Source organism: Ambystoma mexicanum, chromosome 1p (assembly GCF_040938575.1).
Source record: "Ambystoma mexicanum isolate Mex_15411 chromosome 1p, UKY_AmexF1_1, whole genome shotgun sequence".
NCBI lineage: Eukaryota > Metazoa > Chordata > Amphibia > Caudata > Ambystomatidae > Ambystoma > Ambystoma mexicanum.
Window position 1 is genome coordinate 993,820,742 of NC_090921.1, and position 26,913 is coordinate 993,847,654.

Here is a 26,913-nt window from a genome sequence, read left to right on the forward strand (position 1 = left end):
GGGGTGCACCCATCCTTTGGTTGTAGTCCCCTGTTGGTGGTGAATCATTGTATTGACGTGGAGTGTAATTCATATTCTGCCTCATGTCCTGACTCTCATGTTGTGGGGATTGACCCCTATGTTGATTCCCATTATCAGTAAATCGATCCACATATCGGGGTCTATCCTGTTTACCATATATCATGGTTTTGGGATCAAATCTGCTCTGTGTTCCCAATGTCTGGTAGGGACCATTATTTCTTTGATCCTGACTGTCTCTGATTATTATTCATACCTCACATATCAGGCCGATAGCCTGCACGGGCCTATCTCCTAAGTACCCAGGGCTGCTGTAGCTCTCCCTATTACTAGGATCATGTGATTGAAACATTGGTGCAGAGAGTGAAGACCTTTGTTGATTACCCCTTTGTTCAGGTGTCAAATTATTTTTACCTGACTTTGAGCAGACTCAAGGGACATTTTAGCTGACCTGATTTCCATCACTGTTGCTGAGGGTTCTTTTGATTTTGGTCTAGTGTCTTTCATTTGATCATTTTCTCTACCCTGACAATAGAGTACCTCATATAGTTTTGTGCTTTGGTGTACAATCCATTCAGGTGATTTGTCACGGTCAAATTCACGGACCAACTGTGATATGGTGTCTTTCTGTAGCCCATAGAAGTAGGCAGTTTTAAACTCATTGGAATTGGGGTCAAAAGATACATCAAAGACTGGCCACCAGGGGGTGCACGGATGATGAGCACCGCCGTGTGAGCTCTGCACCCTCGGGTCCCAAAAGCGCTTTGAGCCCCCGCTTTTGACCCCCCCGTGGAGAAGCATCTGCTGCTCGTGCCGCCCGAAGTGGCCCCCCGCCCGCTGAGCGAAGTTTGCGTGAAAAACAGACTTCCCATCCCAGAGTAAAGTCCATCCGACAGCAAGGCCCCTCGCCGCCACATACGCAGCAGCCGGAAAGCGGGACGCGACTACGCGCCACATCGAGGAACCCGGCTCCCTCTACGAGCCGATTGCGAACGGCGCAGGCCCTGCTGCGAACCCTCGGCGGCCGCAGCCCTTCCGCCTGTCCCGCTTCGCCTGCGGAGTGAACGACCATCTGGGGCAGGCGAGTGTGTCCGCCCTACCCGCGCGGCTACCCGAGCAGCTCCGGGCCTCGGGCGAAAAGAAACTGTGGAGAGGGTAAGTGCCCCCCCCCTCGGAGCACGCAGCGGCGCTTCGCCTGGCTTGGGGCCCTCCCTATCCCCCCCGGCACTCTCCTCATCAAGGGCCCGGGGCTGGAGATAGCGTTTGGGGAGCAGACAGGAACCGCCCCCACCATAACCGGGCCCCTGAGACAGGCGGCACGCGGCCTCAAGAGTGCCCCCACATCAAGGCCAGACACACAGGCCACTGTATATATTGAACGCGGCCTACGCCTTTGGCCCAGCATCTCTGAAGGACAATCGCAGTGCCCTGGGAGATTTAGACGCCACAGCCAGCCACGGAAATCGGGGCGAGGGACTTGCACCCATAGTGAGGACAGTGCAGAGGGTTGGGCCCCCATCTATGGGGCGTGTGCCCTCCTCTGCACAACCACCAGTCTTTCGCCCCCCCGGGATATGAACCTCAATCTAAATCAAAGCTACTGGTCAGGAGATCTCCCCCACGCCATCTTGCCTGGGCCTACACCCAAGACCTCGCCGACAGTGGAGCACTCCTCCCATTGGAAAGGCTCCCCCGCACTGAGAGCTGGGCCCCCGTGCGCTGCGGGGTGTGTGCCCTTCTCAGAGCCAACGTCCATAACGATGCCTGCCTCCACTGGACCTCAACACAGTTAATTGGGTGCCCCCCAATAAGCCAAGGAGCAGCACGCACCCTGCCCCCCCTCAACTGCCTAGACTCCTCTACCAGAGGGCACCCTCCAACCTTGAACCATATTCAGTCGGGTGGCTGTGGAACCAGGGACAAGCCTTGATTTCCACTCTCTGGCTGTACCCTTAGTGGGATCTCTTGCCCAAACACCGCCAAACCCAACGTATGAATGCCAAGGAGAGACTGGCGGCATACCAGTTCTCACCCTCGCAACACAGCTATTGCGCACCGGGAGTCGCCACTATGTCAGCACCGGGCCCCGAGGCAGCCTCCACCAAGCGGACGTCGCCGATATGCTCAACGAAATGCGGAGTATGAGAGCTGACATTGGCGGCAAAATCGATCAAATAACTCAAAGGATGGACAAGATGGAGGACAGGCTTGAAGAAGTTGATCATGACCAGACCTCGCTGAACACCCTAGAGACCCAAATGGACTTGCGACTCACTGGCCTCGAAGCTAGGGAAGAGGAATTTTGCCTAAAAATCGTTGACTTGGAAAACAGAGAGCGGCGCAATAACATACGCATCTTCGGAATTCCGGAGAATGAAGGCGAGACAGAGTCAGACCTGAAAAGAACATTACATAGCATAATGAAGTCGCTTTTCAATGATGACTCAATTGATGAACCCAAAATTGAACGTGTGCACAGGGCTGGGGGAAAACCAGGAGGCCCGCGATCGGTGCTTGCCCAATTCCATTACTATGCATACAAGGCCAGGGTCTTGGACAAGGCCAAAAACACTCCGCAAGTCTCGTTGGGCCCGGTACATGTCTCCATATATCAAGACCTATCCTCCCTCACACTAGCAATGCGGAGAAAGTGCCATCCACTCACCAAAATGCTGAAAGAAAAAAGGGTCCGATACCGTTGGAGTTATCCCTTCTCGCTTTCCTTTGAATGGGAAAGCAATGCCATCAAAGTAATCTCAGAAAAGGATATTAGGTGCTGCATATTCGACCTATTGGGTACCCAAGAGGAGGAACCATCACAGAGCGGAAACAGGCCAGAGGCAAAGGAGTGGCACACCAAAGGTCCACGGAGAAAGAAGATGCAGGGCGCCAGGAAATATAGACGGATGAACACCTCCCCGGACACCGAACATTGAACCCACTTTGTTCTTTTACCTGTTTCTCTTTTCATGGGTGCGCCTGACGACGGACATTAGGCTAACTAGAGACCTCTGAGAACGTCGGATGGACACCCATTGGGTAGCAACGGGGGAGCGCGGAATCGTTGTCCTCACACCGCCTCACCTGATGCGGAAGAGGTGCTCACAAAGCAACCTGGGATGAGGGTACACTTAGATGATGTGACTCGATGTGCTTTAGTGGGCCTTAAAGAAGGTGGAGGAAGCCGGGGTCTGTGTGCGGCCCGAGAAAGGGTAGCACGTAGGAGGTGATATGAACCGATATGAAAATGAAGGAGGGCCCTTACAAAGTTTTACCAGGGGCCGAATATCGGGTGCAAATGACTGAGATCTTATTGTTGAAATGCAGTTCAGTTCGTTAACATGTTTACATATGCAGGGGGGGAGTTGGGGGCTCATGGTTATGTTTTATAATTATGTGGTTGGGACCGTTTGAGGTGCGGTTCCCGTTGGTGGTCCGAAGACGATTGGGTGAACATAACCCAGCCGGATCGGACGCCGTATGGTTTGGGGGGGAGGAGTGGGCTAGCGCGACTCGAAAGGTCAGGTGGAATGGATGAATACGAAAATGAGAAGAAGAGAAAGGCACGCTTAATACTGTTGAAGGCTGAGCGACAAGGATGTTCAGCGCCCCCCATAAGGCCATATAGGAACCGGCTTACCTGTGTAGGGATAGGCATATGGCAGGCGCTTAGAGCAGAGACATTGAGGCAGGCGCACTTATTGGGCTACCTCACACATTGCAATGGCAGCAACACCTAGACATTACAAGCTACGTATATGCACACTCAATGTAAAAGGCTTGAATTCCCCCACTAAACGCTCGCTGGTAGCGAGGGAATTTGAGAGGTCGAACATTGATATTATGTTCTTACAAGAGACGAAATATCAGAAGGGTAGCGAGAAGGGGATCCACAGCGGTCTGGTGGGGCATACATATTGGAGTTCGGGTGTCCTCAAAAAAGCTGGGGTGGGGATCCTGGTCCGGATGAATCTCCACATGAAGATCCTAAATTCCTGGACTGACACGGAGGGTAGGGCCATGTTAATAGTGGAATCCATTCAAAACACAGTCGTAACCCTTGCCACAATTTATGCACCCAACGAAGGCCAAAAAAGATTCCTCCTTAAAACGACTGAATGGCTGTTTAATAAATCGCAAGGTCATACTATTCTTGGGGGCGACTTCAACACATGGATGAGCAGTGCCATGGATAGGCAAACCACACACAATGTCTCCCAACCTCCCCGGTCGCAGGAACATGCAGAAATTAAAACGATGCTTGCCCTGTACGGCCTCTCGGACAGTTGGCGTCACTTACATCCAATGGACAAAGGATTTACCTTTCGATCCATCCCTCATGACACGCTCACAAGAATAGACTATCTGTTCCTCTCTGAAGTCCTAATGAGGATACTCCACACCGCAGACATACATCCCATTGCATGGTCTGACCATGACATGGTTGTGGCGGAACTAGACTGGGATGGCCTTGCCCATCGCAACACTAAGTGGAGGTGCAACGAAACGTTGTGGTCGGATGTGGTTTTCAGGAAAGAATTGGAAAACAAAATCAAACAATTCTTCATGACCAATGATACGGGTGAAGTCGCGAAAGTGAATGTATGGGAAGCGGAAAAGGCCACTTGGCATGAGATCCTAATCAGGGAGGGGGCGAGGAAAAAGAGGGAACGCACCTTACTGGAGGCTAAAGTTAGAAAGAAATTAGACGAAGCAGAGAGTCTAGCCCAGACATCTCCTCAACGTAGAGCTGCACACCTTGAGGAAGCTAAGGCATTACGGGAGAAGCTAAAAGCCCTGGAGATGTGCAAGGTGACCCAGACCTTACAATACCTGAAACAAAAGTACTACGAAAAAGGAGACAAGGCCGATGCCCTCCTTGCGGCAACGCTCCGTGCGCAAAGGGCAGAAAGATGGGTAGACGTGATAGAGAGGACAGATGGCACTCTCGTGGATACAACAGAATCCTCCCCAGAGGGCATACGAGAGGCATTTGCCTTTTTTTATGAAGACTTATATACCTGTGACCCTCCTCCCCCACCAGGGAGTGTAGATGCCTACCTCAAAGAGGCAGATCTCCCGGCGCTTACACGCCCAGAGGAGGAAGCTCTTGACACTCCGGTCACTGAGGAGGAGGTGGCTGATGCCATTAAACGTCTTAAGTCAGGAAAGGCGCCAGGGAACGATGGCTTCTACAAAACGTTCACTGCGTTCCTTACCCCCTTCCTGGTGACCCTATTCAACCACATCTTTGAAACAGGGCAGGCAACCCCGTCCTTTGCTCAGGGCCTCCTAACGGTCATCCCAAAAGAAGGCAGAGACCCCAAATACTGTGGGTCATATCGCCCCATATCACTCCTTAACATAGATGCCAAGATATATGTGAGAGTGTTAGCGGCCAGATTAGAAACGCATTTACCAAAGTTAATACATACGGATCAGGTCGGCTTTGTTATGGGGAGACAGGGAGCTGACACGATGAGGAAGACATTACACTTGATACACGCGGCACAGGGGAGGAATGACGACCCCACCCTCCTGTCGCTTGATGCCGAAAAGCCCTTCGACAGAGTCGACTGGGAGTTCCTGGAAAGGGTTCTAGTCTGGATAGGTCTTGGCCCCAAACTACGCCGCGCCATTAAGGCAATATATTCAGCTCCCCAGACCTCTGTAGCGGTGAACGGTGGCTACTCAAGGAGGTTCCCATTAGAGAGAGCCACCAGGCAAGGCTGCCCATTATCTGCTATACTGTTTGTGTTGTCTCTCGAACCACTGGCACAGAAGCTTAGACTTGACAAAAGGATGGGAGGAATTAAAGTAGGGGATCAGGAATACAAGCTAGGCCTATATGCTGACGATATCCTCCTGCATACAACAAACCCCTTGAGTTCGATACCTGCGGCCATGGAAATAATTGGGGAATACGGCCAATTGGCGGGCCTGAAAATCAACACAGAGAAATCGGTCCTCCTCCCGCTAGACAAGAGTAGGGACTCAGAGGTTGAGCGATTTGAACCCCTAGGGATGGAGGTTAGTCTCACTACATTGCGATATTTGGGCATCAATGTGACTCGTGACCTGGGTGACCTATTTGAAGCCAACTTCCCCCCGATACTAAGCACAATACAAAAAGACATTGAACGGTGGACAAGGCTCACCATCTCGTGGATGGGCCGACTGAACACCATTAAAATGGTAATCCTGCCAAAGTTACTTTGCCTATTTCAGATGCTCCCCATCCAACTCCCCAGAGATTTCTTTGTAACCACCAAAGAAGTCCTACATACCTTCCTATGTCAAAACAAAAAACCCAGGGTCCCTGCTGCCTTACTTCACCTCCCAAAAAAGACGATGGCGGGGTGGGTCTCCCAGACATAGATCTGTACTATAGAGCAGCACAACTGCAAGTACTAATCCCACACGTCAGACAACAAAAAGACCCTCAATGGATAGGCTTAGACAACTACTATCTTCGTCCCTTTATTGTGGGGGAATGGTTATGGGTACCTGGGCCCCAATTACAAAATAGCATCAAAAACCACCCCATCCTCGGGACCATATGGGCCATATGGAAACCAAACAAAGGAATAAAAGGAGTCACAACATGGCCCTCCCCCCTGGCGCATCTATGGGCCCCGGGCATCCGGGATGACATTCCCGATCCAGGCAGTTTTGAATCATGGTACGAGGCAGGGCTTGAAAGGGCAGGCCAATTACGGAGGAATAACGCCTTCATCACTATCCAAGAGCTGGATGAAGCTCTCGGCATAGGTCAGCTCTCAGTTTTCCAATACCTACAACTAAAAGGTGTTATGACCCGGGAGGTCTGGAGGGAGGCGCTACAGAGAGACCTCACCCTGTTCGAAAAAATTCTAGACACATACATAGGCTCCAAGGGACTCATCAGTGCAATGTATGCAGCACTAGTTGGAGTCAACACAACCCCCTCAATCACTTTGAAGCACAAGTGGGAAAAAGACATTGGGAGACATCTCACCCCAGAAACATGGCTCAAGATTTGTAGAAGGACCTCGAAAACCTCTATCTCTTGTCAGTACAAATTGCATGGGATCAAGCTTTTGTATAGGTGGCAGTATGACCCAATCCGGCTAGCCAGGATGTATCAGGATGTGAGCCCTTTCTGCTGGCGGGGCTGTGGCCAGAAAGCGGACTACTGGCACATGTGGTGGGGATGTAGGGCGGTCCAGGCATATTGGGACGAAGTGCTCAGTTGGATAAAAGAGCTTGAAGGAGAGGAAAGGGAGAAGCACCCACTCTTGATCCTATTTGGTTTGGTCGAAACAGAAGAACAAACAATCAAATTGCCCATAATGACACATGGGCTCTTGCTTGCTGCGAAGGCCTGCCTTACAACTGTGTGGAAAATAATTAATCTACCAACTAAAGCTGAGTGGATCAACGTCTCCCGTAATATCTTCAATATGGACAAGCTAACAGCAGCCATTCATGGTGACCGCACTTCCATTGACAATGAGTGGTCCGAGTTCCGAACCAAGTATATTGCACAAAGTTGAGTGTGCAACATGATACAGCTAAAGCGCCATTGCAATGATCTGCCTACTACTCTAATGTTAATTCCGAAATGTCTTATGCAAGTGCCACTTTTCTAAAAAATTCTTTTGCCTATGAACTCCTTCGCCGGACTGTAAAATGTACTTTAGACCAGCTGTCGCTTCAAGGGATGCTGGGTGTGGGGAGAGGGGAGGGGGGTCAAGTTCTGGTTAGTCGTTAAGTATGTGCAACTGTAAAGCAGTTTAGTTATTCTGTATTCTTTGTAATGAAAACTGCATTTTCTAGGTTTGAAAAACAATAAAACCAATTAAAAAAAAAAGATACATCAAAACGAAAAAAAGCCCTTTTTAAGTCTTGCAAAAATTGGCGAGGTGACGTATTAGGCCGAGCAGTAATCGTGTAAGCAACCTTTTTCGCCTCCTGCAATGATTGGAAAGGAGAAAAATGACGTCTAATCTCTTTTTCAAACTCAGCCCATGTCATATTCTGCTGTTCATTTAATCCCCTAATGATACTGGCTGTGGGGGCGTCCAGAGTTAAATGAAAATATTGTCTGTATTGTTCCTTAGGTATCTGGAGAACCTTAAATATATCATGCACCGCTTCTAAGTGGTCCTCTATGCAGCACTCCCTTCCCTTTTTAAATGGTTTGATCAGAGCTTTGATGGATTTCATTATCTTTATGGGGCTACTTGTTGCTATGCACGGAATTGCACTACTTTGTGATTCAATCCTGGTTTCAGGCGTATGGGATTGGGGGTGGCCCCCAATGGGTGTATCAAATCCCCCAAGGGCGCTGCAACCAAGTTCAGTCACCGGCCCAATCACTGGGGCACTAGCTCTTTGGGTAGAAATAGGATTCACCTCAACTCCATTGAATGTGGTGCCCTGCCGTCTATCCTGGGACCTGGAAATGCACATTTGCTGTTCCAAATCCTTACACTTCTTAAGGAGCCTATCTGCCTCTTTTTGCAAATAGTTGTTTTCATCACTCATTTTATTAATTACCTCCTGAATATTGCACATTTGCATTTGGCATTCCTTGAATTCTTTGTTTCTCTTGTCTCTTTCTTGAAACATTTTAACCATTTCCTGTTCGGCATTTTGGAGACCACTTTCTTTTTCACAATGTTCTTTTTGCAAAATCTCAATTTCTGAAACAATCTCATCTTTGTCTTGTCTAATATGGTCTACCAACACTTTTAAATGTACCAATTCTTGTTCACTATCCTCAAACTGTTTCTTGCTTTTAGACAATTGAGTATCAAGATCCCTACATTTTAACTGCATGTCTTTTTGACATACCTCCAATTCCGCTCTTAACATTTCCTCTTTTTTAATTGCCCCATCTAGATCAGCTTTTAACCTGTGAATCAGCTTAGTATCATTTTCTTGCATTTGCAGGGACCTATTCAAGATAAACCATTTCTTGGCGCATAGCCAGATCAAACAATCTTTCTATGCATGTTTATCAGCTGCATTTAATAGTCTCAAAAGGCAGACCTGAATTATGCTGCCTTCTGCAAAAATGCTGTCTAGTGGTTCTTTCTGTACTTCACCATAAATGCGGGCATGCCATTCTGTGGCATTATTTGATGACCATGTCCCATGTGCATATAACTTTGCCTCCAGATATTGCACTAGCTCTGAGAATGTGGCTTCTATTTGAGACATTCTGAAATTCACTTTTAGTGTCACAATGCTATTATGAAATGGGTTCCCTCTAATTCACGGATGGTAGTGTGAGACACACCTGCCACGCCCAGTAGGTGCTCTATAATCACTTTCCCGGCCTGCAACGCACCATATATATGTAGGGTATTTTGTGTAGATTTTGGGGTCTGGCGGTATTTTCTTATCGCCAAAAGAAGAGTGGAAATGTGGTGATAACTTATCCTTGCATCTAGATTAGGTTTGGCCTTACCTCCTTCCAGTGACCATGGGCCTCATTACGACCCGGGCGGTAAGGGATTACCGGTACCGGTAAGGGCACTGGTGCCGGTAATCCCTTACCGCCCAATTCCGAGGTCCTTTTGCGGGTCCTCCCTTAACGGCTGGTTTTACCAGCCGTTAAGGACGGGACACGCAAAGGGACCTTGGAGGTAATTACAGTACCGCAATTTGCAGTACCGTAATTACCACCTTCCCCATTTCCATTGAGCCCTATGGGGGCAAAAATGGGAATGGGGAAGGGCCAATGGTGAATGGGGAATTACGGCCCCGCCAACCTTGGAATGAGGTGGTAATTCCGCCGTTCACCATGGCGGAATCGGTAAGGTACCGGCATCAACCATGGCGCTAATAGTGCCATGGTTAACGCCTGGGTCGTAATGAGGCCCCATGTCTTGTTACACTAAATTGGATAATTTAGTAATATACACTATTGGCGGTATATTCTGGCGGTAAATTACTTAGTAGTGAGCATAAGCTTCCTCCCCTATTTATAGCCCCATCATACACAAAATCTTCCTTATTCTTATAATACTCTTGTGATCTATAGAGAGCCTTGGACCTACATTCAGGGACGCCACACTTTCACTTAGAGTGCCCCTACAACCTGTGGCTGTTATCACTGATTTATCTACACCAGTGAACTATGCGTCCATAGGCCTCATTACTGATTCATTACTGGCTCATGGACCCCCAGTAATCTATATATTGTATTAGATTTCACCCAGACAGCATGCACTGGGGAACACACGCATACAACTGTTTATTACCGCTAAGTCTTATTTTAGGACAGCTTATTCTGTCTGTTATTTCATCTACATGGGAAAAATGACAAATGTACTGCCTAAAAAAAAATCTTCCCCGTGTCATAAATGCTATTCCAAACGCACCAAGAAAAGAGAAAAACAAAAACTCTCTACACATTCTGCTTTTATATTGTGTGTATTAAAAACAATTACAATTCAAAATAACATCTTACCAATTACATCGCGTTGTTCTCTGTAATAAAAAAACAAGAAAAGAAACAATACAGAGACAGAGCAACATTCACTTTGCAACATTATCATATGACAAATTAAATGCAGGGGATTTCTTTTGGCTACTCTTTCTACATGACATTTTAGATTGCTACTGTTCATTCACACGAAAGTACACAGCGACCCCCTCACTTAACTTTGGCTGCTTACCAAAGATCTGTGGTTTTCTCCCCCAGACGATCTCCTTTAGAAGAGTGGGCCCAGTCGACAGGGGTTGCCTCCGTAATCTCAATGTCTGATAAGCAGGGCGAAAATTCCAGGCCAGTGCCAAGACACCAAAATCATCCGTCTCTCGAGCCCAGCAAAAGCGAACTGCCTCTCCCTCTCTCAGACTTTCCCAGCCAAACTCTGCACCTTCCTCTTTTCTTACATAAAATAACTGCAGATGCTATGCACCAATCAAATTAAAAAGGCTGCATCACCCTTCTTTACACACAATAGAGCAGTTGTATAGTGAGAAACTGTAACTAATATAATTTCCTGTATGCAGATTATGCTTACTGCAAAAACAGTGAAAAGGAAAAAAAATATTCTAGTGCACATTTGAAAACAAATTTCAGAACATGTACTTTCACCTCATTGTTCACATAGAGATTACATTATGATGTTAATGAGTTAGCACTAGTGATTAGTAATTGTTAATTAAGTCAGTTAGTTAGATGAATAATGTAGTCTCGTATGTATGAGGCATTTCAAAGAAGAGAAAATAAAAATAAAATTCTGGTGCACTTTTAAACCTGCAGCCTGTCTCCATCTGCATACTCATATGTTATGCTAGCAACATAGGACTGGCTATATGTGTATGCCACATTATTGCTGGCAACAAAATGCCATCACAATCCGTGAGTTGCTACACCCCAAGGCGCTATATATTATACTACACCATGCAATAGCTTCACTACTTCGAAAGCATAAGAGATTTGCCTGGACTGAGGAAGCAGAAGAGGCCTTCCAGACTTTAAAGACAAGGGGCCTCATTACAACCTTGGTGCTAAGTGCACCAACTTTACCACCATGGTGTAAACTCCGTTTACACCATGGTGGATGGCGGATTTACCGCCCCATTACAAGGTGAGTGGGGCGGTAAATCCCCATTTCCCATTTTCCCTTCCCCATTCCCATTTTTGCCCCATAGGGCATAATGGGAGTGGGGAAGGCGCTAATTACGGCACCGTAAATTACGGTGCCGTAATTAGCACCAAGGTGCCTTAGCACCATGGAACTTAACGCCTGCAAAAAGCAGGCGTTAAGGTGGGAATCAGGCGTTAAGGGTTAACGGTGGCGTTAACCCTTAACGCCTGAGTTGTAATGAGGCCCAAGATGTACAACCGGTCCGGTGTTAAGACATCCGCAGCAAGATTTGCTGTTTGTGGTAGAGACCGACGCTTCCAGCGAAGCTATGGTAGCAGTATTGTCGCAAAAGGATATGGAAACCGGGCAATTGCACCCAGTGGCTTTTTGGTCCAAAACATTCTCAGCAGCAGCAGAGTTAAATTACACCATCACAGATAAAGAAGTATTAGCAATTAAGAATGCCTTTAAAGAATGGAGCCATCATTTATTAGGGGCCGTCACTCCATCACGGTTCTTACTGACCATAGAAACCTACAATATTTACGCAATGCAAAAGCTCAGTCCTCATGACAACTCCGTTTGGCATTGTTTTTCGCAGAGTACGATTTTATTATAACCTACCACCCTGGAGTGCGTAATGTTACTTGGCATTTATATAGTACCTTATGTATCATTGGTATGATCTCAAAGGGCTGGTAGGTTGAACGCCCTCGGGAACCGTAGTTCAAGTTAGTAGAGAGAGAGAGTCATAAGGCGCATGGGTGCACTGGATATGTGTGCAGCCGGTGTGGCAGTTGCATGATAGCTGCTTCTCAGCGGTAGGTGTGGTGGTTGGGAGGTCAGGTATATGTGTTCATTCTGGAGGGTTGACACCCAGACTGGTTTCTGGCTGCATTAGGCCTGAGGAGACACTTAAGCTAGAGGTGTGTGCTCAGCTAGCAGAGTTTAATTAGGATGATGAGACGTATGTGGCGGGTGTTAGTATGGGAACAGCTATACTGAATGTGTCTGCGTTCTAGTTGAGTGGTGGTGTATAGGAGAGAGTAAGTGTGGTAGCGTGATATGGTGGTTATCAGTAAGGCGCTTGAGATCGAGCATTCCATCTGTACCATCTATTCTATCCGTTTTATTTACTCTGTCCGTTCATTCCACTTTGTCTGTTCACCCATTTCGTCCGTTTCATCCATTTAATCTACTAGTCCTTCCATCCATTCTATCCACTCAACCCTTCTTCCACAGGATCTACTCCACCCATTCCGTAGGCCCATTTCATCCTTCCCATCCGTTTAATGTGTTCGGTCCTTTCCATCCTTCCTATTCATTTGATCCACTCCGTGTGTTCCACCCACTCCATCAGTTCCATCCGCTCTATCCGTTCCATCCATTCCAACTGTTCCATCGATTCCATCTGTTCCAGCCACTCCATCTGTTCCATCCACTCCATCTGTTCCATCCACTCTACCTGTTCCATCCACTCTACCTGTTCCATCCATTCCATCTGTTCCATCCACACCATCTGTTCCATCCGCTCTATTTGTTCCATCTGCTCTATCCGTTCCATCCATTCCAACTGTTCCACCAATTCCATCTGTTCCATCCACTCCTTCTGTTCCATCTACTCTACCTGTTCCATCCACTCTACCTGTTCCATCCATTCCATCTGTTCCATCAATTCCATTTGTTCTGTTTACTGTATCCGTTTCATCCACTGCATCCGTTCCATCCACTCGATTCGTTCCATCTGTTCCATTTGTTAAAACTATTCATCCTTTCCATCTGTTCAATCTGCTTGTTCGTCTCCATTCTATTCGTTCCATCCCTACCATCCACTCCGTCTGTTCCTTCCACACGGTCTGTTCCCTCTACTCATCCGTTCCATCCACTCCATCCGTTCCATCCACTATGGCCATTCCATCCACTCCGGCCGTTCCATCCACTCCGTCTGATCCATCCATTCATTCCATCCGTTCCGTCCACTCCGTCCGTTCCATCCACTCCATCCGTTCCATCCACTCTACGTGTTTCATCAATTCCATCTGTTTTATCCACTGCATCCATTCCATCCACTTCATCCGTACCATCCACTTCATCTGTACCATCCACTTCATCCGTATCATCCACTTCATCCGTTCTATCCACTGCCTCCGTTCTATCCATTTCATCTGTTCTATCCACTTCATCTATTTCTTCCGTTCCCATCTGCTCTATTTGTTCCGACTTCCATTCATCCCATCTATTCCTTTTGTAGCATCTATAACATCCGTTCCATTCATTCCAACTAGTATGTTCCATCTATTTCGTCAGTTCCATTTGCTCCATCGGTTCCATTCGTTCCGGCCAGTGCACTCACTCCAGCTAGCACTCTGGTCCGTCCACTCCAGCCAGTACGTCCACTCCTTTTCATCTGTTTCGTCTGCTTCATCCACTCGTTCTGACAAGTAGACTCAGTCCAACCAGCTCTCCGTTCCATCTGTTCCATCCGTTTTCATTCACTCTATCCATTCCATTCACTCAATTTGTTCCATCCGCTCTATCTGTTCCTTCCATTCCATTCGTTCTATCCACTCCATCTGTTCCATCTACTCCCTCCACTCAATACATTCACCCTTTCCATCCATTTCATTCCTTTATCCACTTTATCCGTCCACTCCATCCTTTCCACGCGTTTGATCTAATTTTCCGTTTCGCCTACTTCAACCGTTGTTTATATTTCATCTGATCAGGCTACTTCTTCTATTCTCCTCTTCTTCCGTTGCTCCAGTTCTTCCATTCCATCCAATTCCCCATCCATTCCATCCAATTCTACATCCGTTCCATCCAATTCATCTGTTCCACCCACTTCATCAGTTCTGCTCAGTTTATCCGTTTTATTTACACTGGCCGTTTTAGTTTTCTGTTTGTTTGATCGGGCTTCTATGCTGGATTGTTATTTTTGATTCAACAACCTTGGGTTTCTGTTTATTGTGGTTGTTTGAGTTCCACAGAGTGGGGGCCAAGGCTGAGAATGATGAACCACCTAACCTGGATGAGTTGGTGTTTGGTATCACTAGGAGGCGGGCAGAGCTTGATCTTAGAGTGCACGGTGGATGGTAGGGTTTTAGCATGTCCTGAAGGTATTGAGATACAGATTTATGCATTGCTCGGTGAGAGATGCATAAGGTTTTGAAGGTCACCCTTCGACCAACCGGGAGCCAGTGGAGAGTTTTGAGAGCGGGGGAGGTGTGATTTATTGGGCCAAAAGCACCTAAGAATTTTGAGGTGGTAGTGGCAGGACTTAGAGACGTTGTTGACTTGTGCAAGAGGGTTAGGTTACAGTCGAGAGTGCATCCAAGGTTTTTTACTGAGGTTGAGGTTGTCAGGGGATTGCCCATGGATGATGGCCAGGGTAGAGGGTGCGGAAGAAGTTCAGTGTTGCCACACACCATGATTTCAGTTTTGGTGGGGTTTAAAGGAGGTCGTTTGTGGTCATCCAGTGATCAATGTCAAGGAGGCAGGCAGCGAGGTTGGGCTGGTAGCTGGGTTTTGAGTTAAGGAGTTTTAGGATTAGTTAGGTGTGTGGTAGTGCAGGTGTTAGAAGGGGATTGGCAATGGCAAGGAGGGGTGACAAGGGGGGTTCATCTGTGTGAGGGGTTCCTCAGTGGGCGCAGGGATGGCGCGGTAGTGGCAGGGGACTCGTGATCGTTGGAGCACCAGAGAGCTCCTCTGGCGTTTGAGATTGTGCAGGGTCTATGTATGGGGAGTGTGCTGTTGTTCTCTCATCTTGGTGAGGAGTTACTCAGTGGGCGCAGGGAATCGCACGGAAGTGGCAGAGGACACGTGATGTTTGGAGTACCAGAGAGATCCTCTGGCTTGTGAGTTTGAGACTGTGCTGAGTCTATGTACGGGGAGTGTGGGGTTGTTCTCAATAGCATGGCAAAGCAGATGCCTTGTCACGTATCGGGGAGGGTGAGGATGTTCAAGTCAGTCAGGATCCAGTGAGCATTATTCCGAAAGAGAACATGCTGGGAGTCACTGGATTTTCTGAAGATCTGAAGTCACAGATTTGTTTTAGTTTGACCACTTCAGAGTTAGAGGCCTGGGAGTCAAAAGGTTCTAAGTTTTAAATCCTAGAGAATTTACCATACTTCCAGGGTCGTCTTTATCTACCCATAGAGAAATTACAAACACGAGTCATAGCAGATTATCATGGAGCAATGATAGAAGGTCATCCCGCCATTGCTAAAACTATAGTTAAGGTCAAACAACATATTTGGTGGCCTACTTGGTGAAACGATATCATAGATCTCATCAAAATTTGCGCCACTTGTTCCCAAAATAAAAGTTCAAAACAGAGACAAGCAGGACTCATTCAACCCTTACCTATTCCCGCTGCACCATGGCATACCATATCAATGGATTTCAGTTACCCCCTTGTTCGGGTTATAATACTATTTTGGTGGTGGTGGATTTATTCTCCAAAATGGCCCATTTTATTGCTTTGAAAGGACTTCCATCACCATCAGACTTAGCTAAAGTTTTTCTGGAAAACATTGTACTTCTTCATGGATTTTCGTCAGCAGTCATCTCAGATCGAGGGAGCAAATTTGTAACCCAATTCTGGAAAAGGTGTTGTGAGATGGCTAAACTAGAAGTATGTTTGTCTACTAGTCACCATCCACAAACTGATTGTCAAACTGAGAGAACAAATCAAACCTTAGAACAATACCTCTGGTGTCTTCTCCACCAAACAGATCACTCTTGGGTGGATGTGCTCTGGATAGCGAAGTACGCTTATAACAATTCTGAGCACACTTCCACTGGACACACTCCTTTCTACATTCATAATGGTTGCCATCCACGAACCTCTACCTTTGATCCACCAGAACCGTTAGAGATGCCAGCGGTGCAAAGTCTTCATGAGAACATATCACAAGTGCAGAAGGAAGTCAGCATTTGACTGTTGCAAAAGAGCCAAAAGAAATTTGCTGACAAACTCCAAAGAAAACCTCTTGATTATCAAGTGGGAGACAAGGTGTGGTTAGCTTCCAAACACATTGCTCTTAAGGGGCCACCTAAATTTCAACCTAGATATCTGGGCTCGTTTTCCGTGGAAGCAGTCATTAATCATGTAGCACTAAGATTAACACTCCCACCTCACATGTAGATTCATCCTGTATTCCACGTGTCCTTGTTAAAACCAATGAGTCCAGGAACCCGGCTACAAAAATCACCCAAACCTATGATTGTAGATGGAGAACCTGAGTTCCAAGTGAAAGAAATTCTTGATTCAAAGATTGTTAAAAGAATATTGTTTTACTTAGTGGATTGGAAGGGTTTTGGTCCACAAGACAGAACCCAGTTCTAAAAGTCATGCTCCCCAGTTAAGAGATTCCATCAGAATCGTCCAACCAAACCAGGGCCGGAGGGTCCATCCTTAGGAGGGGCCTTGGGTGGGGAAACTGTCATGAGCACCTCCAGGCTTCCATAGGTTCCAATAGCATACCCATACCCCTAAAATGGCCACCCTGTGGGTCATGGGAACTATCAGTGAACTAGACTTTGAACCTTGAGGGCTACATAAGCCCGCTTCCACTGTAACGCGCGCTTTGCGTTTGGTCCACTGACAGCGGTGCACCGCTACTGGCGCACAGAACCTGCAAAATCAAAGAAAAAGAATATGAACCATTCAACAGTTTTCACAGAATTACCTAGAGACAACTGACAAGAACTACCTGACCAAAGTTTTCTGCTGCTGCAGTTTTTTTCCAGTCAAAGAATTCTTGTTCCGTCACAGTTCCTCTTCAGTCCACAGCCTCCGTTTACAACTGCAGCAATGTTCCGCAGTATTCCTTCATTTTCTGAAGACCTGCAAACAAAAAGGTACATTAGTTAAAGAACGATCATTACAGAATTAATAGTGAAGATAAACTCCTACATGCAAACTTACCTGATGCTCCATAAAATTATACCTCACAGTTCAGAACCGTGCTTCACAGTATTAGATTACAGTTTTCTCTGACAAGACGAACCTACGCTGCGCAGCATTTTTCTTCCTGAATGCGTGTGCATACTTACCTCATTCAAAAAGCCTTATCAGGTTATCGAAGACCTCTCCATGTTTTGTGCGCTTCACTGATAGCAAGTGCTTCTACTTACCTCAAGGAAGGGTTTTACATTCTTTGCCTTGAAACTCAAGACTATTCTGTTAAAGCTTTTTCTTCTAAGAATCCACTAAAGAAAAGAAGAATTAAACTACAGTAAGAGAGATCCCTCAAACTAAGAAAATACATTAATTTCACAGAGACATCAGCTTATTTTCTTTTTAGTTCTCTCAAGAGACTCATCTACTTCTATGACACTTGCCTTCAGAGTTTCCAGAGTCAACAGCACCTTAGCCTTCAGAACCTCAATATCAATGTGCTACTGTGTGATAGCAGGATGGAGAGCTCCCAAAACATAAAACAGGTGAGGAGAGTGGGTCTTAGAAAATAAGGGGAGTTATTTCAAAGGAGGAAGACAAACCTAGAGTTCTAATAGTTTTCACCATTCTCATCAATCAAAGCACCCCCTATTCTTGTTAATTCTTTTTTCATGATAGGGAGAAACTTTTAAGGCATTAGTTTATCAGTTCAGCTGGCTTTGGAATCATTACGCTCCTTTGGAGTGCAGGTAAGCGTTACACATTTGTGTGAAAAATGTTTGTGCTGTTAAACGTAATATTTCCATTGTGGAAATAGGACATGGCCACATGTCAGAAAAACGCCCAAATACCTTTCTTGACAATGTGCCTAGCTTTCTCCATTTGCGGACCAAAGCAAGAAGAACGCAGCCATATCTGTGTCTGCGTAATGCAACAAAAATGTATGCAACAGTTTGGAAACATACGCATGACCAGGCTGAGTGCCTCCTTCATCGCAAACTGCAGACAAATTTCGGTAATATGTCCTAAACTTTTCCCAGCACAATGAAGAATAATAATGTCTGGATGATCGTACATCACCAAAGTGGCACAAAGAGGTACCAAAATCAGCCACTTCATTGCACATACTCCATAGCAGTGCACATCCATATGATAGAATCCAGAATGAGCAGCCACTGCACATTGTTTTGCATTTACTTTCAACCAATGTATCTAGCACTCCCCCAAATTCCATACACTCTGCCTCCTGAAACACACAGCCATAATCATACGCTTCTGCATTCCTCGCTACAAATACACCTTGTACCACAGTCTCTGCGTACACACCACACCCAGAAACCGTATTGCGCAATCCCTTAGCCTACACAGTGCCATTTCCATGCCCGCCATCCCCAAAAGCCCTGGATGTGGCACGTGTAATCCTGGAAATAACGCGGTGTCCGCGGACTTATCGTGCTGTGTGTGGGCGTGGGGGAATACATTTCAACCAGGGTAGGGGATTTTGTCTTTAGTGGTGGCTCTGAAAAGAGCCTTTTTTATTCTTTTTTTGTGCTTGTAAACAAACACCTTTTTTCAGGTTGTATAGGGGTTTGTGTTTTCTTCTCCTCCTCACATTCTTACAATAACTTCTTCAACGCATCCTGTAGATGGTGAAACAAAATACCTGTTACGGTCACATGGTCTCTGCGGGGGTGTTGGGGCACGGTTGGAGCCCTTCCTCGACTTGGCTCCCCTGGATCCCCTCTCTCTCCCTGTTGCTGCAGCGCCTGCTGTTCTGGATGCTGGTATTGCCCCTGAGAGAAGATGAGAGGCAATGAAAGGCGTGGTTGTGTCGTGACTTCTCTTGACCCTCTCGTGCCAAAATGAAGTGCACAAGCATTTTCCCATGCAAGCTCACCTGATGTGTTGTAATGTTGAGCTATCCGTTCCTGCCTCTTATAGCAGGGGTGCATAGAGTGTACCTAGTTGCTTCACTGGTCCGTGGAAGTGTTGATCCAGACCGGCTGCGACCAATCCACTTAGAAGGTAAGTCTTTTGGTTAGGATTATAGTTTGTTTATTATAATGTCTTTTGTCTTGATCATAAATAGTAATTCTTACAATGTCTTATCTCTTCCCCAATAGGTGTGAAGATGCAGATCGGAGTCGTGGAGTGAATCCCGGGATTCCTCTGAGGATGAAGGAGCTCCCAAAGTAGCTGGTAAGTAGGCCTTTATGAGGGAACTCTAGTCTCAAGTATGGCACGGCAAAGCGTTCGTTATCTATATGATTTCTAACCTGTTGTAACGCTTACCTGTGAACTCTGCTGGGACGCCCTTGAAAACTCTCTGGAACTTCTGACAAGAAGCAATTTCTGTAGCAATGACAAGAGAACAAATTCCCTTCTTAACTACTGCTCTATCTCTGAAAACCTCACACCATTTCGTGACTGAAGTAACAATAACGATAAACGCTCACCTTAATGTTTAATTGTATGAGCTCTCCATCCTGCGTCACGCAGGGGCGCATGTCCTGAAGAGTGGAGACGAAGGAGAGAACAAACAATAGGGCACTCTATAATAATATGACTGACATGGAACCTAGCTGAAGGGGAAATATAACAAAATAACCAAATGTTGCCTAATATACGGAGCGGCTGGTAGCAACAGTAATTTCTAACATGTATTAGCGATTGGAATGGAGAGTACGGCTCTAATAATCACTATCTCACTAAATACCTAACTAAATATAGAAAAGAAAAAAGAGGTCATGAAATAACTGAACAATGTGTGACAAGACCTAAGCAGAAGGAAACGTTATTCAAGGCGTGCGCGAAGCAACGATAATGCGCGCACTACGTGCAATGCAAATGAAAATGTAATTATTGAATAACCAACAACCTCTGTGACAAATCGATACAACCTCACACGAGTGCCACCCAAAATCATCTAAAAACACTCGAAACAGTACTTGCGTGAGGAACAGCAATTTTCAGTCAGGACCTCTCAGGAGGGACAAGGGGCGAGTGGCAGGAAAAATAAAATAACCGTAAACGGGGACAGGGTGCTATACATGGGAGGGTAGAATAATAAGAGATAAGGGCAAGACTTTGGAGACTGAGGAAAAGACAAGGGACTAAACCTGGAGGGGCTAAATGCTGTGACTGGAATTCTGTGACGACCGCGGTAAGCGTCCGTACTGCAGGGCAGTCAGCAACGCGAAGCACGAGTCCCCTCAGGAAATGGCTACTTATAACAGAGATCGGTCAAAGACTAGACTAGTAATGTTAGCTTTCTCAATGGCACAACCTGGCGGCCATTGAGGGAAATGAACTTCCATTACTTTCAGTATAAATCTGACTTAACAGCAGGACCTCTCAATACCCTTAACAAGGTTAAACCTAAGGACCCATAGACTTAATTTGGAAACTGGCTGGTGATCATGACAGAACCCCCCCCCCCTCAAAGATTTCCTTCCCGGTTTGGTAGGGTGGTTTCGATGGAATCTTTTTAACAGTCTAGGGGCATGAATGTTCTCTACGGGTTCCCAAGATCTATCGAGAGGACCATAACCTTTCCAATCGACCAGGTAATATAATCTGTGACGCACTATTTTGGAGTCCAAAATTTCCCTTACCTCAAATTCTGGTTGGTCATCTTCAATTTCCACTGGGGGTGGAGCTGGTAGTAAATGTGTCTCTGATTTTACTGGTTTCAATAGAGAAACGTGAAAAACTGGATGGATTTGCATCTTCTTTGGAAGTGTCAACCTCAAGGCCACTGGGTTAATAATGGCTTCTATGATAAATGGTCCTAAATACCTGGGAAGAAATTTTTTCGAACCTTTTAAAGCCAGATTTCTGGAGGACAACCAGACAGAGTCGCCGACTTGAAAACTTGGAGGAGTACATCTGTGTCGATCAGCAAACTTCTTTTGAGATTCTTTAGCTGCCACTAAACTAGCTTGAGCCTTACTAGTTGCTGTTAAGATCTTGTAATGAAGGTTCTTGACTGCGGGCATTTCTAATGGATCAGGAGGGTCAAAGGCAGAAGTTCGGGGATGTAGACCATGTAAGGTATAGAACGACGTGAGTCCTGTGGACGAATGGATGGAATTGTTATAAGCGTATTCTGCCACCCACAAAATATCCAACCAGGAGTCGTCGGTCTGATGTAGCATACAGCGTAAATATTGCTCCAGGGTCTGATTAGTGCGTTCCGTTTGTCCGTCGGTCTGTGGGTGGTGACTCGTGGATAATCGTACATCAATCTGGGCCAGATCACAGCATTTCCTCCAGAATCTTGATACAAATTGACTACCTCTGTCAGAAATTATGGTGGAAGGAAACCCATGTAATTTAACAATGTTCTCTAAAAAAGTCTTTGCCAATACAGCAGCGGTGGGAAGCCCTTTTAAGGCCACAAAATGAGCCATCTTTGAAAACAAATCTACTACCACCAGGATGGAGTTGTAACCTTCACATGGCGGAAGATCTGTGATAAATTCCATTGATAAGGTATGCCATGGATTTGGTGGAATATTCAAAGGTTGAAGAAGACCGGCCGGTTTCTTCTTGTAGTTCTTATTCTGTGCACAATTTCCACAAGTCTGAATGAAAAGAGTCACATCCTTGCGCCAAGTTGGCCACCAATAGTATCTTTTGATCTTTTCCAAAGTCTTGGTCACCCCTGGGTGACCTTCCATTAAAGAGCCATGGTAGTTGGAAATGACTTGTTTTCTGAGTGCCTCAGTAGGTAAATACAAACGGTTCTGATAATAAGGCATTTCTTCTTGGACACTGAATGGATCTCCTCGATTAACCCATGCCAACAGCTCTTCCTGAGTAAAGGGTGCCTTTATCTCCTTCTGCACATCTTCGAAGAATGGTTCCCCAGTGTGCAACAACCTCAATACTCTTTCTCCTCAAAGGCTTCTTCTCCATTGCCAATTCGACATAAGGCATCAGCCTTGCCATTGCGCACTCCAGGTCTAAAGATGATAATAAAATCACATTCAGCAAAAAACAGGGCCCATCGAAGTTGCCGAGCTGATTGAGCCTTAACAGAATGTAAATACTGAAGATTTTGGTGGTCAGTGAGAATGATAATGGTGTGTTGAGCTCCTAGTAGGTAATGTCTCCATTCCTTTAAGGCACACTTGATGGCCAATAACTCCTTGTCCGTGATAGTGTAGTTGCGTTCAGCTGGCGAGAGTTTCTTGGAGCAGAATGCCACCGGGTGTAAGATCTGAGTTTCGGGATTGCGTTGTGACAAAACAGCACCCATAGCGACATTAGAGGCATCAGTTTCCACAATGAATGGTAGGTCAGGTTGAGGATGTTGTAACACCGGAGCCTCAGTGAACTTGGCCTTTCATTTTTTAAAGGCCTCATCAGCCTCTTCGGACCATTCGAATCTCTTATTCTTCTTCAGCAAGGACGTGATGGGGTGTACCAGTTGCGAAAAACTTTCCACAAAGCGGCGATAGAAATTAGCAAACTCCAAGAAACTTTGGACTTCTTTTACAGATGTTGTGGCTGGCCAGGTAAGTATGGTATCCACCTTCCGCATGTCCATCTTGACTCCCTGAGAGGATAGCACAAAACCTAAAAATTCGACCTCGGAAACATGAAATGAACACTTTTCCAGCTTTACAAGAAGAGAATTTTCTCGCAGCTTCTGAAGAACTGCTGTAACATGCTTCACATGTTCAAGGGAATTTCTTTGAAAAAATCAAAATGTTGTCAATATAGACTCCCATGCAAACATCCAGTAGATCTCTTAAGACATCATTCATAAAGCATTGAAATGCTGCCCGATCATTGCGCAGTCCAAAGGGCATCACTTGACACTCAAAAAGGCCATATTTGGTATGAAAAGCGGTCTTCCATTCGTCGCCCTCCTTTATTCGAATGAGATGATACGCGTCTCTGAGATCTAATTTGGTAAAAATCTGGGCACCCTTGATTTGATCCAACAAATTAGAGATGAGAGGAATGGGATATTGGTTCTTGACAGTAATTTGATTTAGGGCACGATAATCTATACAGGTCCGGAGATCTTCTTCTTTCTTCGGTACAATGAAGAGTGGGGAGGAAGAGGGGGATTTAGAAGGCCTAACGAATCCATTAGCTAAATACTGGTCTAGATACTTCTTCAGGCACGCGTCCTCCTTTTCAGTTAATGAATATATCCGATTGCAAGGAAGTTGTCCTCCTGGAAGTAGATCGATCTGACAATCGTAAGGTCGATGGGGAGGTAAGACCTCTGGCAATTTTTCTTCAAAAACCTCCTGGAATTCTTTATACTCAGGGGGCAAACTTCCAATTAATCCAAAAGTGGAGTTAGAAACTACTCTGTTTGGGCCAGGTTCCTTCAGGTTACTTATAAATTACAAGAATCTTCACATTCTGTGGCAAAGGTCAGAGATCTAGATCGCCAATCAATAATAGGGTTGTGTTTCTCGAGCCATGGCATACCCAAAATGATCTGGAATTGTGGAGCACTTATAAGGTCGAATGTAATCCTCTCTCTGTGTTTTTCCTGGCAAAGCATTGTAAGATCATCCGTGCGTTGTGTGACTGGGCCAGAAACTAAAGGAGTACCGTCGACTGCAGATACATTTTCAGCTTCAAACTTGTCTACAAGGGGGAAATCCAACTTGTATGCCAGTTTTGAATCCATGTAGTTACCAACTGCACCACAATCAATGTAGGCTTGTAAAGCATGCATCTTAGTGGGCCGCTCTTGACTAAATAAGATAATATGAAAAACAAAGTGTGAGGTCACAACTTCCTGCTTCATGCTCGACAAGCTGACCTCTACACTTGCCGGGCACTGGAGTTTTCCGAAATCTGGTCTTTCTTTTCCTGGCTGACACCTCCAATGGGTCTTCGTGAAGGTTTTACAGGACAATCCTTGAGGAAATGTCCAGGTTTACCACAATAAAGGCACAATTGTTGTTGCCGCCTCTTGTCCCTCTCTGCCTGTGAAATGGGACCTCTGACAACCCCTAACTGCATTGGTTCTGTGTGAGTATCTGGACCAGTTCTTAATTGATTTTCTTTAGGGCGTACATAATAGGACCTATTTTCGGAACGATCTACTCTTCGGTCTTGCAGGTGCTGGTCGAATTGGATAGTTAGGTCAATAAAGTCGGCAATACCATCAGGAGGATTAACAACCTGAGCCAATACATCCATTAATTCACTGCGCAACCCTCGATGGAATAATGTTGTCCTTTTTTCGTCGGGCCAATTGGACTCTGCCACTAATCTATTGAAGATTGCAACATAAGCCAACAACTCTTGGTTTCCCTGCCGGAGTGAGAGCAACTCATTATCCAGGGCCTGACCTTGGGTATGGCGCGCAAATAATTTTTCCATTTCCTTCTGGAACTCCTGAAGATTCCTCAGAATTGGGTCATCCTTATTGACTAAGGGAATGGACCAATCTTCAGCATAACCCCCCAAGTACTGTAGAATAAAGGCCACTTGATCTGTGGGGAAAAACTCCTGGACGACAGAGGAAATGTAGCCTACACTGATTCATAAAAACCACAAACTTCTTAGGATCCCCCAAAAGCGTTCAGGAGGCACTAAAGGAATATTTCCAGGAACTATCACTTGGACTGGAGTAGGGGGTAAGACAGGAGGAGGGACTGATGGATTAGCTGTGGGTAAAGGAACTTGTCCAACCTGTGTCTGCAAGAGTTGGTGTGCTAACTCTTCTGTACGGTCCCTATTAACGACAAGCTCCCTACGCAGTGCACTGCTCTCTGAGTGAGCGGCATGAACCTCCGCTCTTAATTCCCTCAATAACTGGGCCAACTGGTCCACCTCAGGAGTCTCCATGGCGCCAGGGCAGAGTAATTTTCAAAAAGGCGGCTTCGCGTTCTGTAACGCTTACCTGTGAACTCTGCGGGGACGCCCTTGAAAACTCTCTGGAACTTCTGACAAGAAGCAATTTCTGTAGCAATGACAAGAGAACAAATTCCCTTCTTAACTACTGCTCTATCTCTGGAAACCTCACACCATTTGGTGACTGAAGTAACAATAACGATAAAAGCTCACCTTAATGGCAACGATAATGCACGCACTACGGGCAATGCAAATGAAAATGTAATTATTGAATAACCAACAACCTCTGTGACAAATAGATACAACCTCACACGAGTGCCACCCAAAATCATCTAAAAACACTCGAAACAGTACTTGCGTGAGGAACAGCAATTTTCAGTCAGGACCTCTGAGGAGGGACAAGGGGTGAGTGACAGGAAAAATAAAATAACCGTAAACGGGACAGGGTGCTATACATGGGAGGGAAGAATAATAACAGATAAGGGCAAGACTTCGGAGACTGAGGAAAAGGCAAGGGACTAAAACAGGAGGGGCTAAATGCTGTGACTGGAATTCTGTGACGACCACGGTAAGCGTCCGTACTGCAGGGCAGTCAGCAACGCGAAGCGCGAGTCCCCTCAGGAAACGGCTACTTATAACAGAGATCGGTCAAAGACTAGACTAGTAATGTTAGCTTTCTCAATGGCACAACCTGGCGGCCATTGAGGGAAATGAACTTCCATTACTTTCAGTATAAATCTGACTTAACAGCAGGACCTCTCAATACCCTTAACAAGGTTAAACCTAAGGACCCATAGACTTAATTTGGAAACTGGCTGGTGATCATGACACCTGTTGTGTTCTTTTTCCCTTGCAGGAGAAGGGCGGCGGCGTAGAGTGAAGCCTGGATGTTCAGCGCAGCTCCGTGGTTGCAGAATGAATGTACTGCAAAGGAGAAGAAAAGAAGTGGAGCTCTGAGCAGCTGGGCACCGGATCAGGTGAGAAGAAGGCTCTGACTCTGATAGTGAGGGGATGCAGGTAAGAGGCGTGCACAGCGATGGAGTAGCAGGAATTAGGTAAGGTGTGCCTACAGCGATAGAGTAGCTGGAATCAGGTAAGATGCGCCTTCAGCGGTGGAGTAGCTGGATTCAGGTAAGATACGCCTTCAGCGGTGGAGTAGCTGGATTCAGGTAAGATACGCCTTCAGCGGTGGAGTAGCTGGATTTAGGTAAGAGGCGCATTCAGCGGTGGAGAAGCTGGGTTCAGGTAAAAGACGTCTTCAGCGGTGGATTTGCTGGAATCCGGTAAAATGTCTTCAGAGATGAGCAGCTGGAATCAAGTGGATTCACAGGTAAGGACACCGGTAAGCGTTACGCTGTAGAAAGCAGAATAACGCGAAGCGGAGGCATGTGGCTGGGTTGGCCTTATATAAAATGGCCCTGGCCCCTCCCTTTAGCCCCGCATAGTGGCTCCACCTTGCCCCTCCCAGGGACTGCTGCATGTGCCTTAGGCACAGAGTGTGCAAGGCACACTGTTTCATGAGCCTGGTGCCAGAGGTGCCAGGATGGGGTCCATTTGGACCCTGGG